Source organism: Lipotes vexillifer, unplaced genomic scaffold, assembly GCF_000442215.2.
Source record: "Lipotes vexillifer unplaced genomic scaffold, Lipotes_vexillifer_v1.1 scaffold534, whole genome shotgun sequence".
Taxonomy (NCBI): domain Eukaryota; kingdom Metazoa; phylum Chordata; class Mammalia; order Artiodactyla; family Lipotidae; genus Lipotes; species Lipotes vexillifer.
The window spans coordinates 975842-992249 of record NW_006787833.1 but is presented as its reverse complement, the minus strand read 5'-3'; the positions used below and the strand labels follow the sequence as shown (position 1 = coordinate 992249).

The window sequence follows — 16408 nt, the reverse complement described above, 5'->3', positions numbered from 1 at the left end:
AACTGCCCAAGTAGAATGATTATCGCCTCATTCGGGTACCATAAACACACCTCGGAATCAGCACTAAATGAGTCTCATCAACATGGTGAGGGTAAAACCGCAAACAAGTACAGCCCTTACCAGTTGACAAATTACCTGTAAAAAGCATTTCCTCCTTTGATTCTCCAACAATCCCTAAGGTCAGTAACTGACATCGCTTTATAGACAAAGAAATGGAAACCTGGGGGGAAATTAAGTAATATGCCCAAGATCAGAAAATGTCAGAGTGCGGATTGGAATCTAAGGCTTCTGACTCCAAACCTCTTATTTTTCCTACAATGCTTGGTGAAGCTATCACGTTACATGTCAACCTAGATCAACCAAGGATGAGTTAATGAAGGCAGCCAGCATCTGGGTACCACCTGTTGATGGATGGGTCAGTCGACTCTCTATATATGTTTTTCTGTTTGGTATATTTAAAAATGGAAAAGACAGCGTGAGAAAGAGCTTCCTAGAACCTGCTTGCCTATGAAAGACACAGGGACAGATGTTGCACAGCAGAGCTGTATGTGCTTTACTTGGCAGACTCACTGAAATCCTTTCCCTAAAAGTCCTACGGAGGAAGTCCATTTGTAGACCCATGGTCTACAGTCCAAGGCTTTTTGAGCAAAGACACCAAGCAATTTATTCTTCCCAGGACACAACCAAAGTGCCATTATCTGTCCTGTTCTCAGGCTCTACGGCCAATATTGTCATAAATGATAACTTCAGGATAAGGAAAACATATTCTAGGATGCAAGCACTGCACAAAGCACATCAATTTCCTAGCTAATCTGAGCTTTGGAAATGAAAAGAAAATGTTTACCAGGATGATGTAGTATTTCTTAAAACAAAAGAATCGATACCTTGAATCTGTCTTCTTTTTGTTATACAGGCAGAACTTGTTTTATCACGCTTCCCTTTATTGTGGTTCGCCGATATTGCATTTTTTATAAAGTGAAGGTTTGTGGCAACCCGATGTCCAACAAGCCTGCCGGTATTATTTTTCCAACATCATTTGCTTACTTTGTGTCTCTGTGTCACATTTTGGTAATTCTTGCAATATCCTTTTCATTATTATTATATATGTTATAGTGATCTGTGGTCAGTGATCTTTGATGTTACTACTACAAGTCACTGAAGGCTCAGATGATGGTTAGCATTTTTTAGCAATAAATTATTTTTTAATTAAAGTATGTACATTGAAAGAAAATAAAAATAAAGTATGTACATTGTTATTTTAGATAGAACGCTATTGCACATTTAACAGACTACAGTATAGTGTAAACATAATTTTTACATGTACTGGGAAGCCAACAAACTCGTGTGAACACCTTTACTGTGATATTTGCTTTATTGCGGTGGTCTGAAATCCAAACTACAATATCTCTGAGGTGTGCCTCTATGAACTTGCAACTATTCAGAATAATGGAGAAAGAAAAGACCAATATAAAAGTGATTAGTTACCATTTCATAAAATGCTTTTAAAGATAGCAGATATTACTAAATATTAAGAGCAAGTAATTCATCATGATCTTTCCAAAGCTACTTAGAATCTGCTGGTGTTAAGTACAAAAATAAGCAGATACATTTCTCTCCAAGATTATCAATATTGTCAATTTCCTCATCTTAATGGTTAAACATCATTAGTCAGATATTAAATCACTTGAGAAATTAATGAGCTTTATTCTCTCAACCATGAGTCAGAAAATTGCTTGGGGTAAATGGAAATCCAAACATCGCACATATTCGGTTTAGCTGAGTATCCTACCAGGGTGTAACCTTGTTGGCAATGGACTGCCATTTATATATTTTGTTTTTTATCTTTACTTGGAGAAAGGAAGGGGTTTTCAGCTTCCCGAGAATCAAACTGATTGCTTGGTTAAATTTCACTATAATTCTCATTTCCTCTGTACTCTATGTCCTCTTGTCCATATCATTCTCTCATTACTTCTTGTCCAATTTCCACATTTCCTAAAAATGAATGTAATAGAAATTCCTGGAAAAAGTCTTCTATTTAAAACAAGTCTGTATTTCTGAAGTGTCCTGTTTTAAACACAGAGTGTGTTATGCTGCCCACTATTCTTAGGAAGCATGCTCATTGAGGGAATGGCTGAGCTACCAGGTGACAGCACCACGGGGTAAGCAATTCACTAAAAAGTTGGAGGCGGAGGCACTAGAGGTAAAAGTATGTCTCTTAAAACATTCACCTCGTAGACAACCTCCGCTTACACAGTATCATCTTCCAGCCTCCAGGCCCTGCTCACTGACATCAGCATGGAATCAACTACAAAAAGAAATAATACGTGAGACCTTTGGAAAAAAGATATGTTTTCCAAAAAAAAAAAGCCCTGGAAAGCATATCCAATTCCTAAGCAAAGGGGATCTCCCTGATAAAGGCGGCTCTGCTCTAAATATCTTTCCCCTTCATCCCCCCCCCCAACTGGTTATTCTAATGAAAACTACCGTCTAAATTTCCAGTGGGTAGAGTTGTATCTGTCGAACAAGCTTCCGGGACTCCCTGTCCTTCACATATTACCACGAATTTACTCAACTGGATTGTTTTCCCTTTAACCTCTGGTTCAGATGGGTATCACGATGGGTATCACAGGAATATGGGGGTTTTTGTTGTTTTTTTTAACTCTGGGGAAGAAGTGTGGGAAGGGGAGGGGTGGCTATGTTTGGAGCACAGAGGATTTCTCAGCACGCTGTATTTTCAGGGCTCTGGGTCAATACGAGAGCAACGTGGACCAGGGAAAGGGTCTAGGAAGGACCTCAGAGACGAGCCTCAGCTATTCCAGGTTTGCCTGGGGACAGCGAGAAGACAACCCTCTCTTCTTTCCCAGGCTGTATCACCAGCTTCCGCCCACCCAGGTCCAAGGTTTGCCCACCACTCCAAGAGTACAGACATTATGAGCAGGTTTTAATGGATTATCCTTGAGATTTACATACAGGTGCAGAAAGGAAGAGCCTGCATGCTCTTACCAAGAGCCCACAAACCCACTTTGGAATGTACACGGCCTCTTGCTCACTTAGTAACAGCCTCTGACTAAGCCGGCAGGCTTGTTAGCGGTCATCCTCTGAGAATAACGCACTAAACTTCGATGCTCCCCGCTCGCCACACGTGCAGGACAGACCTGGGGGAACAGTGTCAAGAAAGGTCAGCTATGTTCCCTGGGCCGTCTCGTCTGAAGCCTCTAACCCCCCGGAGATCTGTCAATGCCTAGCAACGTCTCTATTTCAGCACCGTCCATGGAGACAGCAGAGGCAGAGGGGAAGGCTAGTGACGGCTGCTAACTGGAGCACGCAGGAAATGCAGGATGGGAGCTGGACGCGTTCCCTTCGGGGCAAAGGGGTCTTCAACTGATGTCTGGAAGTTGAGCTACGCACAAAGGACCAGAGGCTCTTCACGAGCAATTTCCTTTCTTTCACTTCCACCTCATCTGTACATCCCAGCTGAGGGAGGGGAGGGTGGAGAGGACTTACCCTCCCCTCCCCCATTTATTTATTTTATTATCAAACAACCCTAAGTCAGAGTTAGTATCAGACAGACTTCAGACTCACAGGCGCTTCACAGAATACCACAACTGGGAAGCCTAACAGAAAAGAATGATGGCGGGGGCAGGAAGCGAACAGTAGCTTTGTGGTTGATGCTGTGCAATTTTTTTTTTTTTTTTTTAACAAAGCACCATGAAACCCATGCTTAATGCCTACAGCACACCTTAAAGCAGGCAACTATTACAGATGGCAGAGCTGGAAACGGCACAAGTCAAACCCAGCACCAACTCTTCCTAGCTACAAGCAGGCTCGGGGGGACAGGATGTGCCGGTTTTGTTTTCTGAGTTCACGTCACTGGTGGAGGACACAGTACCTGCTTCTGTGCAGCTGTGGCCCTGCCAGCCGGCTCTGTGTCTCTGGCTCTCTCACCTCGCTCTGAAGGCTGGCAATTTCAGAAGAGGGCTAAGATAACGCGTGGAGCTCGGCCATTATCACGTGGGAAAAGCTGACACCTGTCCCCCCGATGGGCTCAGCAACAAGTTACTCTGGCCTCACTGAGCCCCTCCGTCAGCTGTCCGAGGTGGGTTCCCTTTCCGGTAATAACATGCAGGAAGCATCTCAGCCCGTCAGTCAGGCTGCAGGAGCCCTAACTTGCCGCACGCTTCGCTGGCTCTACTTAGGAGCCCTCGCCCACCTCCTTGATTAGAAGCCTGAACGGGCACTCTGGTGCTGTTCTAACAAGGATCAGACGGCAGGATTAAGCACTGTGACAAAGAGGATCTAATAAGCTAGAAAGCGGAGCATCCGCGGACACGCTGGCTGACTCCCCGACACAGATTCCCTCCACTCCCTCTCCAGTGGGGAGGCCCGGGCCACACGGGGAGCCAGCCTGCACCGTGATTAGTGGTGACCCTCTGGCCGGCGCTGCCCTGAAGATCATTTGTCACTCAGAGCCTGCTTCTGCGATTGCAAATTGGATTTTCCATTTTATTACCTGCAAAAGGACCATGTATGCTTCTTTCAAGAGCCTCAAGTATGGCTGCTTTGCCGTGCAACTGTTATTTTGTAAAGGCTACAATCGTGCAAAACTGTCATTCTCCTCGCTAGTTATACGTGTGATGGGATGCAACAGGCATTGTGGCCCCATTAAGAAGCAGACGTTGGTTTTCACGTATGGAAATTGGTTGTTTTCATAGTCATACTGATGATAAGAATTCTTCCCGAGGGCTCAAAACCCGGAACCACGTGGCCAATAACATCATTTATCGGATATTAAGCAATCGAGGCGATCTGGACAAATTTTTCACGTCATCAAAGCATCGTTCCCTCCCTCCCTAATTCCAAAATACCACAGAACGCTTTTTAAATTAATTCACCCTAAAACCCAGGCTCTCTCACTCAGGAAAATCTAAGGCTATAGTCTAACAAGGTAAAACTAGCAAACCATGGTTGATTGGGTAGTCTATCATCAGTATCCTGGATTTGCCCAAACCCAAGTAATTGATTCACTGTTGAAGGGGTCTAGATGGGACATTATGACAGCTGAAAGATCACCTCTGCTCTGCAGTGAAGCCATACACAGAAGCTAACCAAAAATGACTCCAACGCAAACTAAAACCTACTTCTAGGGCCACTCCAGATATAAAGAGATATCCTGCACGTAAACCTCTAAGATTTTATTACTGTGGAAAAGGCTACTAATTATAGAAGTGCATGATTACAGACGACAGCTGGAGATGGAAGGTTTCTACCTTTTTCACTTCTTTAGCAACACACTTCACTGAATGGAAAATGATCATAAAGCTTATAAAATGATGCTCGTATTGTAATAATAAACGTCTGCTGTAGTAAAACACTGGAAACAACAGAATGTTCACCCATAGGTGAGAAGCAGAATAATGTGTGCTACAGCCACTCAACGAAATGTTTCCAGTTATTAAAATGAATGACATAGATTTGTATGTTTTGACCTAGAAAGAGATCTATGCTCTAATTCTTAAAAATTAAGGGTGTACTAATAAGTTTGCTACGATTTCATTATTGAAAAAAATACGGAAGGAAGAAATCCCATATTCTCTATATGAGGAAATGTTTACGTGAAAAAAAAAAGAGCAGGATACATATCAAATTGTTAATACTGGTTTCCTCAAAGAGGGGAATGTAAGGTGGGAAAGGGATTTGAACCAGCAGAATAAAGGGTAAACTGTTAATTTTCGAGAATTCCATGTGATTACAAGTACGGATTATTTTTATAATTAAATAAGAATAAGGTGCATGGAAAATTAGTCATCAAAAACAATTCAAAATACACGATGGGCGCTAATTAGTACAAAGGCAGTGGCTTTGATTTAAAACAGCATCATCCTACTGCAGGGAACAGCACGCTTTATAGATGATGATCTGCTAAACCCTAACTGGATGGAGAAGGGGGTCTGAGGCTGCTTCTTTTTCTGTGCATCATCGATGCAATCAAAGTAAGCTGGGATGTCTCATGACAGCTCTCAAATTTATTCTGCGGGGAATTCGAGGCCACACTGTCATTCTGGCAATTGTCTGCTTAGCCTTCTGGCAACACATTTTTAAAACAGGCATTTTGTTCACTTAATACATACAAAGCGTTGCTGCTGTGTGAAACATACTAAAACTGTTACTCTTCTGATCTAGTCAAGGGAAGAGTACAATTTAAATAAAAAAGGTTTTTTTTTTTTGAGAAAGCCAAACACCCTGCCAAATGGCTCCAACAAAAGTGGCATCTGATTTATGTGTGTCAGTGTGAACGAGTCCAGAAGCCCTTCTAACCCATGAAGAAAAATATCATTTTACAGTTTCCCCTTGGTGCCCTTCTTGGCCATTTGATATCTGTGTTCCAGGATAAGATGGAATAGAAGGGTCTCTCAGTCACTTGTAAATACGATTACCCAGCAACAGAGCAGGGGGCCTCCCCAGTGCACACCACCATTGCTGCTTTACCCTGCAAGTCCCTTTCCACGGCTGCGCCATAAATAATTCACGTTGTAAACCTGGCATTTGCGTAGGGTTTCCCCATCATTCTTCTAAATGTGGGAGGTAATCTTATTTTTGCTTGCCAGATTTCCATGTTATTGTTGATGTAACGTCAGGCAGTATAGACAAAAGCCCAGTGGATCTGGCCAGAAGACCTGGCTCCAGATGCCAAATACCATTCACTGGCTTTGTGACCAAAGGACTTTAGGGAAATCCTTGTGTTTTCTGAGCTTCAGTTTTCTCATCTGCCAAGTGGGGAAAATAGTACAGATTGATAGGATTGTGGACAGGGGCCCCAAAGTGGACAAAATGGTTCTCTACATTGGAAAGCACGACATAAATACAAAATACTCTTTTAAAAAAAAATTAATTAATTAAAAAATAAATAAATAAATAAAATAATAAAATACTCTTTTCATGATTATGTTAAATGAAATTTGCAAAGGAGAGAAAAACGTATACTGGAGAACAGTTTCCCTAAAATAGAGGTTCACTCAGGGAATTAATAATCTCCTGAAATGGAATGCAAAATAAATCTACATTTGCATGGTGGCACTCTTCCGGAGAGAGGGCCCCCCCAAGTTCATAAGCTTCTCAGAGGTCTGTGATCAAAAGTAGGGCCAAGGTAAAATTTAGGAGGCCTGATTTCATTTCCTAGAAGACTGAAGATTTCTAAATGGTGGCAGTCTGCAGCACCCCGCAGGGGTCGGTTCCCAGAGTGCACTGGGTCATTCAGTGTCCTCCTAAACCTCATCGTCCTTCCATTCAAGTTCCCCAGGTCAAGGACAACTTTCTGACTGCCTGGGAAGTTGGAAATGTCAGCACCGAGGGAGCCCCAGTTACCCTGGAGACCCCCAGGAGACGTCCCTGTATAATACAACATAAACTAAAATAAATGGATGTTCAAAGAGTAAGTTCCAGCAATCACAACTTCTCATAGGATCAATAGCAGTATCACACCCTTTGGTAAAATCCATTTCAAGTACAGATGTGTGAGAATTCCCTAGGGAAACTGTACACCAACAGGTATCCTCCAAGCTCGAATTGTTAAGTCTCATTTTATGGAGAGCCACATGATGTGAGTGGGGGAAAGAACTGATCTCAAAAGTCGTCAGCACATATGTGGAATCTAGAAAAATGGTACAGATGAACTTATTCGCAGAGCAGAAATAGAGACACAGACGTAGAGAACAAACTTATGGACACCAAGCGGCGAACAGGGGACAGGATGAACTGGGAGATTGGGAGTGACATATATACACTATTGATACTATGTATAAAATAGATAACTCATGAGAACCTACTGTATAGCACAGGGACCTCTACTCAATGCTCTGTGGTGACCGAAATGGGAAGGAAATCTAAAAGAAGAGGGGATATATGTATACGTATAACTGATTCACTTTGCTGTGCAGCAGAAACTAACACAACATTGTAAAGCAACTCTACTCCAATAAAAATTAATTTTAAAAAATTAAAAGAAGTCAGCACATTTGGCTTCATTCTTAGGTCTCTCATTAACTAGTTATACCCTTGAACAAGTCACTGAAGCGCTCCTGACCTTGGCTTCCTGATCTGTGAAATAATGGTATCAGAACTGATAAGTTCTAAGATCTCTTCCCAGTGTAAAACTCAATTAACTTTTATAAAAATAAATTAATTTATTTAATTTATTTATTTATGGCTGTGTTGGATCTTCGTTCTTACACTCAGACTTTCTCTAGTTACGGTGAGCGGGGGCTACTCTTCCTTGTGATGCACGGGCTTCTCATTGCGGTGGCTTCTCTTGTTGTGGAGCACGGGCTCTAGGCGCGCAGGCTTCAGTAGTTGTGGCATGCAGCCTCAGTAGTTGTGGCTCGTGGGCTCAGTAGTTGTGGCTCACGGGCTTAGTTGCTCCGCGGCATGTGGGATCTTCCCGGACCAGGGCTTGAACCCATCTCCCCTGCACTAGCAGGCAGATTCTTAAACACTGCGCCACCAGGGAAGTCCCACAATTAATTTTTTTTTTTTAATTCTGCAAGATTCAGAAAATATTTTTATTTATATGAAATGATGGATGTTAACTAAACATACTGTGATATTTATGATATATGTAAGTCAAATCATTATGCTGTACATCTTATACAGTGCTGTATGTCAGTTATATCTCAATAAAGTTAGAAAAAAAGAAAAAATAAAGGTATCACAAACCAGCCTTCACCATAGCTATTAAAGCTGAACGAATACAGGTTATCCTCCGTAATGATAAAACATTATTTCCACTAATTTAGCACTTACTTCACATTCGATCTCAGGTCTCTTCCACAATTCCCTCTCTAGCAAGATTTAATATGAAGTGTTTCTGAATTGTCTTGCGATACTACAGACAAAAGCAATTCGTTGTTCTCTTCCTAGAAGGCCTTCTAGCCCTTCTCAATCCCTACAGCCCTAGGTACCCAGGATCACCATGACACCCATGTTGCCCAGAAGGCTTGTTCCACAGCACACATGAGAAGAGTTCCAATACCCTTTCAAGAAAACTTGTAGAGTCAGTGTGAGGTGAAGGGCAGGCAATATGGGAAGAGTAAAACTTTGAAATCAACCTTAGCATCTAAGAGACAAGTTCTAAGACAGCACCTACCATCGATGTTTCTGAGTACAAAAGTGTAGGCCAAGACAAAGGCTAGGAGATGTCGACTGATGTCTTACTGACTTACAGTTCATAAAGCATTCTTCTATCAAACTTGACACATACTCAAAAGGACTGATTCCTAGAGTTGCTTTGGGGAATGCACACTTTCCCTAACCATTAAGAGTACAAACTGGCACCTCTTTTCTGAAAGATGACTGAGCAATATATAGTAAGAGCTAAAACAATGCTCATACTGTTTGGCCCAGTAATTCCACCCTTGTAATAAATTTATGCTAAGGATACAATCATAGATATTCATAGTGATTTACAAATTTTCACTTCTGTTGCTGTGTTCCTCCAGAACATCTGGAAACAACTCAAATGGCTTAAGGGGTTGGTTACTAAATTATGAGACACTCAGAATGGTATCATATGTAGTCATATGGTTAAAAATGTTTTCAAATAAAATTTAATGATGTGGGGTAATGGTCATGACATAATATTGAAGGTGGAAATGTAGACTATAAAACCCACATAGTACAATATGATCATGTGTTTTTTAAAAAGTACATATGCATAGGAAAAAGACTAGAAGAACACACACACTGTATATATACACACATAAATAGAAAAAAGACTAGAAGGAAATAAAATTTTAACAGTGGTTATTTCCGGAAGGTAGGATCATGAAAGTCACCCTTTACTGTGTTTCCCATATATTCTAAAGCAGTGACTCTCAAAACTTGAATGGGCATCAATATTCCCTGGAGGCCATGGGAAAACCTCCAGAGTTTTTGATTTAGGAGGACCTAGATGAGACCCGAAGTTTACACTTCTAACAAGTTCTTAGGGTATGATGATGTCTGGTCCAGGGACCACACTTAGAAAAGTCCCTGTTTATTTGTAACAATAAAAAAGCATTTAAGCAATCAAATGTTTTTAAAAGTTTAAATAAAACAGCCCCGGGACTTCCCTGCTGGTCCAGTGGTTAAGACTTGGCACTCCCAATGCAGGGGGCACGGGTTTGATCCCTGGTCGGGGAACTAAGATCCCGCATGCCACACGGCACAGCCAAAAAAACACAAAAAAGTAAAAAAAAACAAATAAAGCAGCCCCAAAATAGTAAATCTATTTAGAGTACTGACAAAGAAATCTGAATTTTCAGATACTATTACCAGTTCTATTAAGGATGTTAAAAAAAAAAAAGAAACCTCCATAGAGTAGTGAATGCTTACTATTATTACCATCTTCATCATCATAATGGTAATAGCTATTAACTGCTGAGCATATATTATTCACCAGGTGTTGCTTCAGGAGTCCTGCATATATTATTTCAAGGAGTCACAACACTTGTGCATGGAAAAGTATCACTATTATCTCATTTAAAAAAGAAGAAACAACTAACATTCAGGGAGTCAGTTGAGTCCCACATTCAAGGTTGCATGAGTGTAAATGGCAGAGCTGGGAGTCAAAGACCAGCCTGTCTGACTCTTTCAAAGCTCTTGGTCTTCTGTGTACAGGACACTGAAAACATTTTCCTCTTCCTGCAAAAAGGCACTGAGGTGTTGTTGGAAGAGTCAACCATTTGACATGGTTTAAAGAACACTGGGGAGGCATAAACAAAATACATCCCTTACCTCTCTCACAGGGCCCAGAATCCTTTCATCAGAACCATGATCTAGAACCACTACTGTTACCTCTAGGAATTTTCTTTCTAAATTAAAATACCCTGGCGGAGTAATGTGTTAGGGTGATACACTTTCATTAGTATGACAGAGTAAATATTTTTAACAGGCTGCATGAATATAGGTAGGGCATGCACTTCCTTATTCAAGAGTCAAAACACAAAGTCAAGGGATTCTTTTTTTTGTTGTTTCAATTGATACCTTATAGTTTTTTAAAATTAATTTTTATTGGAGTTTACAATGTTTTGTTAGTTTTTGCTGTAAAGTGATTCAGTTACACATGTATCTACTCTCTTATTTTTTTATATTTTTTATCTTTTTTTTTTTGTGGTACGTGGGCCTCTCACTGCTGTGCCCTCTCCCGCTCCGGAGCACAGGCTCCGGACGCGCAGGCTCAGCGGCCATGGCTCACGGGCCCAGTCGCTCCGTGGCATGTGAGATCTTCCCGGACCGGGGCACGAACCCGTGTCCCCTGCATCGGCAGGCGGACTCAACCACCGTGCCACCAGGGAAGCCCTATCTACTCTTTTTTAGATTCTATTCCCATACAGGTCATTACAGAGTACTGAGTAGAGTTCCCTGTGCTATACAGTAGGTCCTTATTAGTTATCTATTATATGTATAGTAGTGTGTATATGTCAATCCCAATCTCCCAATTTATCCCTTCCCTCTCCCTTTCCCCCCGGTAACCGTAAGTTTATTTTCTACATCTGTGAGTCTATTTCTGTTTTGTAAATAGGTTCATTTGTACCATTTTTTTAGATTCCACATATAAGCGATATCATGTATTTCTTTTTTAAAAAGAATAAAATCTCGTGTAATTATGCATTGAACAAATCATTGTTTTTAAAATAATAACATTTCATTAAGTCAGAATTGTTCAGGAAAATCACTATGTGATTATGAGAACTGAAATTATCCTGGGGAAATTTTGATCAGAGAAAAAGGCCGAATAGGTTTGAATCTGGGTGGGGCATCCCAGGCAAGGCAGCAGGAGCAGATTAAAGGTGCTGCGTGCCAGGGCCGGGGTCCGGATGTTGGTATATTTCAATTGATCTTTATTATCTGAAATGGAAACGTCTATATATTGCAGAGAAACAGCCATGACTCATCTTTTACAACTGTCAGGGCTGATTCAAAGCACTTCTGAGTGTCTCACGTGTCTCCAATGGTTTCAAAAGGCTGCCTTCTGGGGAAGGTGGGTAGGGGTGGGAGGGAAGGAGATTATAGCCCCTGCACTCCCATCCCCCGCCACCCCCCGGACACCACCATAACTGCACCAAGTGAAGACACAGGCCAATGCGGCAGCTGAGCTGAGACGCCTCCCTTTTCACCCAACATCTGGAACTGTACTTGGAGATTCCATGTGTACAAATACGCTAACTAACATTCTGACACAAAGAATCTGACCTCGATCTAGATGCACATACGACTGGAGAGCCCATTAAGGGAAGTTTGCAAGTTTGCAGGGCATGAGGGGTTTGTGGAGATGAAGTCTTAAACATATCCAGATTTGTAACAAATTTTAATTTCCAAATTATGTAAAAAGTGGAAATGACTTCTTAGATAACTTTGCAGGAGATTAAAGGTCAAATACAGGCAGATTCAATCAGTACAGATATGATCACATAGTCTTAATAATAATCATCTTAATAACCTTCCCAAATGGCAACAACTTAGCTTTTTAATGCTTAACCTCAAAAACAGTTGCTTAAAAAGCAAAGCAATTTTTCAGCCAATAGGACTAATGCCAAAGTTTAAATGTCATTGTAATACATTCCTAGGCACTTGCTCATACGGAATTATGAAACAAAATTAACTTTATTTTTTATTTATATATAAATACCCTCGAATCCAATTTTATTGAAGGTTAAGTAAGGGATCAACCTACTAGTACAGAACCTAAACTTAAGTTATATGTAAAAACGGCTTGTTTCGGCTTTGCTTCTCACTCTAGAGCTTATATTTTTATTACTTTGGTGCCATGTGTTACACTCTCAGCGGAGGCTGGAGATGATAAGAGTGCAGATATTGTGCCATATAAAATATGTACTAAGATAATTAAGAAATGTGAGTGACACAAATGCTTAGTCTACATGAATAAAACTGCAACAACTGTAACTTAATTTCCAGTGAATTCCAAATTATTCATGCTAAAAAAAAAGCCAAATGTGTTTTAGGTTACGTATTAACAATCCACTTTAATGCGCTTTGAGGAAACTTACTTTCCCTTAAGTTTAACAACTATAGCTCAGAAGTAAGGTGCAATGGAAGGAAAATCACAACTGTGTGAAAACAGTACTTTCATGTGTGTAAATACACACATACACGTGCATGCACTTATACACACATTCATCTACTTCAGGACTTACGAAATATGATAAAAGCAAAAACTACATATTATAGCAGAAAAGACGTAGTAGAAAATAAAGCAGAAAAAAATTGATGTTTCTACTTTTATAACTATTTACTTTTTTTCAGTATAAGTGATAAAAGGCAAATAAGTATCCCAAACTACTATAAACAAGAGTACTTTCTAGTCTAGTATTAGTCCATAGTCAAGCCCAGGCCACAGACGTAAACTAGTATGTTTAAAAACTTTAACATTAAGGTTTAAGAAAAACCAAAGCAAAATAACTATATAACTCAAGGGATAGAAGTCTACCGCACCTCCCAAGGATCTACTTAGACAATTTACAAGTCTTCATGTGTGAAAAAGCATTAACTATAAATAACAGTGAGAAAACGGAGTTTTTCCACAATTTGGGATTTGGGTGAGGACGATTACATCATGAATTGGTTTCCAGTATTTTTGGAAAGCCAACTGTCTTGGGTTAAAAATATGAAATACTGTCACAGTTAAACAATAAAAAAGGAAAGGACGTACTATAATACTCTGACTCAAGGGAAAAAAACAATCCACAGATACAAAATCGCTTTCAACATGTTAAGTTGTTTCAGAGACTCAATTTATTTACAAAAAAATAGAGCTCAAATTAGCCAACCCAGGAATTGGCACTTCTAAACAACTCCTCTGATTGCTACTGGTTTATGCAGTGTTATCAATCCCAAGATTCCAGGTGGCTGTCAAATTTCAGAGTAGCCTGATATTCCTTATCATTATCATAATAACTTACCAGAAAAAAAGAGAAATAGAATTAATGTATTTTTCAAAGGCAAGAGTTGCTTTAAAGACTAAATGACAGCCTTATGGAGTAAACAAATTTATATGTGACTTTTTATACATTACTCACACTTATCGTTTTATTTAATCTTCATGATCTGGAGATCTAAAGAAATGTTCACAAGGGAAAAATAGTTTTGTTTGGTCATAATTTGACGTCAGCATATAAGAACAAATGGTGTCCTATTGCTTAATCAAGAGTCAGGTCCCCCTAGCTGACAACGTAAATGTGAAACACTAAATGGTGACATATAGCATAAACATACTAGGCTCACATAATGGTCAGAACCGTGGCCTCATTTTTCAAACAACTGTACTTTAAAAACAGTATTATGCAAAATCGTTTACAGGACATCTAGATGCACCTCCCATCAGTTTGTGACTTACTTGCAATGATCCAAACATACTATGGCCTTTCTTGCTTCTGCACCTACCTAAATGCCCTCTCCCCTGTGCTTCCTGATAAAATGTAACGCATTCAATGTCACCTCTTCAGAGAAGCCTGCCCGGATTTCTCCACTGAAAGTCGACCCTGTGATTTTTGACTAACTCAGCACCTATTTGTTTGTTCCACAGTACTTATTACATTTTATAATTATTTCCTTTGCTGTGTTTTTTTTTTTTTTCCTGTGGTCTGTTTCTCCAACTCCACTGTAAGCTCCATGGACACAGGGGCCGTAACAGTCTTGATCTGAGTGATGCCTGGCACCAGTTCAAACGCCCATTCTTGAAGTCTCTTCCAAGCTCCTCCTGTAGACCTGACTGCTGTGTCTACACTTCCATTATATAACCAAACTGGAATTAGAACCAAATTGCTTCCATCTCAGCATCCCTCATTAAATAGGATGGGAATTTCGTCTTGCTCATTTGTCTTTCTCAGGTATCTTGTACACCGTACAGGATAGGGGTACCCTTCTCAACGAGGATGAGATTTGCCTGACAGTTAAGGGAAATGACGTTCAGAGAGGATTCCTCCCTTTCCCAAAGGCCACAGAGCCAGCAAACGGTAGTGTTGGGATTCAAACCAATGTCTGCTCCTTCCTACTTGCCACAGTCAACGTTAAGAAAGGACCAGTCTGTCTGTCCATTCTCTTTCCTTCTCCCAATTCTTCCCCATTCTTCATCCCTCCCCTCCCTTCCCTTTTACAGAAAAAAGGACAGTGACAATGGCAAATGTACTTTGACGTGTGTTGGGATCAGGGCGACTGGCTGATTATGCCTAAAAGAGCACATAACCACGATAACAATACAAAACATATAGTTCATCATATAAAATATCTCGCACACACACCTCCAGATAGCAAACTGGCTTTTAGAAGTTATTTCATACATTACTGCATTAGTCTACTCAGGCTGCCATAATCAAATATCACAGACTGGGTGGCTTGCACAACAGAAACTGATTTTCTCCCAGTTCTAGAAGCTGGAAGTCTAAGATCAAGGCATCAGCAGATTTTTTTTTTTCCTGAGGCCTCTCTCCTTGGCTTGTAGACGGCCACCTTCTCACTATGTCCTCACATGGTCTTTCCTCCTTGGAGTGCAACCCTGGTGTCTCTCTGTGTCCAAATTTCCTCTCCTTATAAGGACACCAGTCAAATTAGATTAGGGCCCCTCCTAAGGGGCCCTAATCACCTCTTTAAAGGCCCTATCTCCAAACAAAGTCACACTCTAAGGTGCTGGGTGTTAAGGCTTCAAAACATGAATTTTTAGGGGGGACTGAATTCAGCCCAAAGCAGCCACTATCTTCATTTTCTTAATAGTCGAGTTAACTGCAATAGCACAAAGTCTGCCCTACATATCTGGTTCTGATTAATCATAAATTAAACATGTATAGAAAGGCCAAATAGACAAAATTACAGACAACAGAGGTTAAAGGAAATTCAGCTCTCTCAAGAGCACATTACTTTTACATAACTCAAACTACTGTATACTTATATATAATATTATACGACTTATTGTATTCATTGACATAATTTGAGTTAGGGGACTAAAAGGCATGGCAGTCTGACTCTATCATTCTTCTTTGCGTTTTCAACTATGGGTACCACTTTGGTAGATCAGAAAGAGAAGGAGATAATCAGACAGAAAGGTTAAATTTCTCTTTAATTATACAATATCCCGTATTCTTTCATCCTTTAAATAGTTTCTCAAAAATGCTGGTGTCACTTTAAATCTCCAAACTGTGTATACTCTTTAAGGAAGGGCCTCTCCTTTGTTAGGGCTCAGTCTTCAGGGGGCTCCATGTTGGCACCAAATTACACACTGTAGAACAAGAGCACCTCCCTATAGTTCAAAGGCGCCAAGAAGCAGGGGTTCCGATGGCAGCTTTCAGATGCCTTTTTTTTTTTTTTTTTTTTTTGAGTATTTTTTCTAAAACAGCTTTAGGTTTATAGCAAAACTGAGAGGAAA

The 16408-nt window shown here is 40.4% G+C and overlaps 1 protein-coding gene across 2 annotated transcripts in view; it reads right to left on the bottom strand.

Moving 5' to 3' along the window:
- Nucleotides 1–16408, bottom strand: part of RSU1 (Ras suppressor protein 1) — a 197599-nt gene that overhangs the window by 91842 nt on the left and 89349 nt on the right. The window lies entirely within an intron of this gene.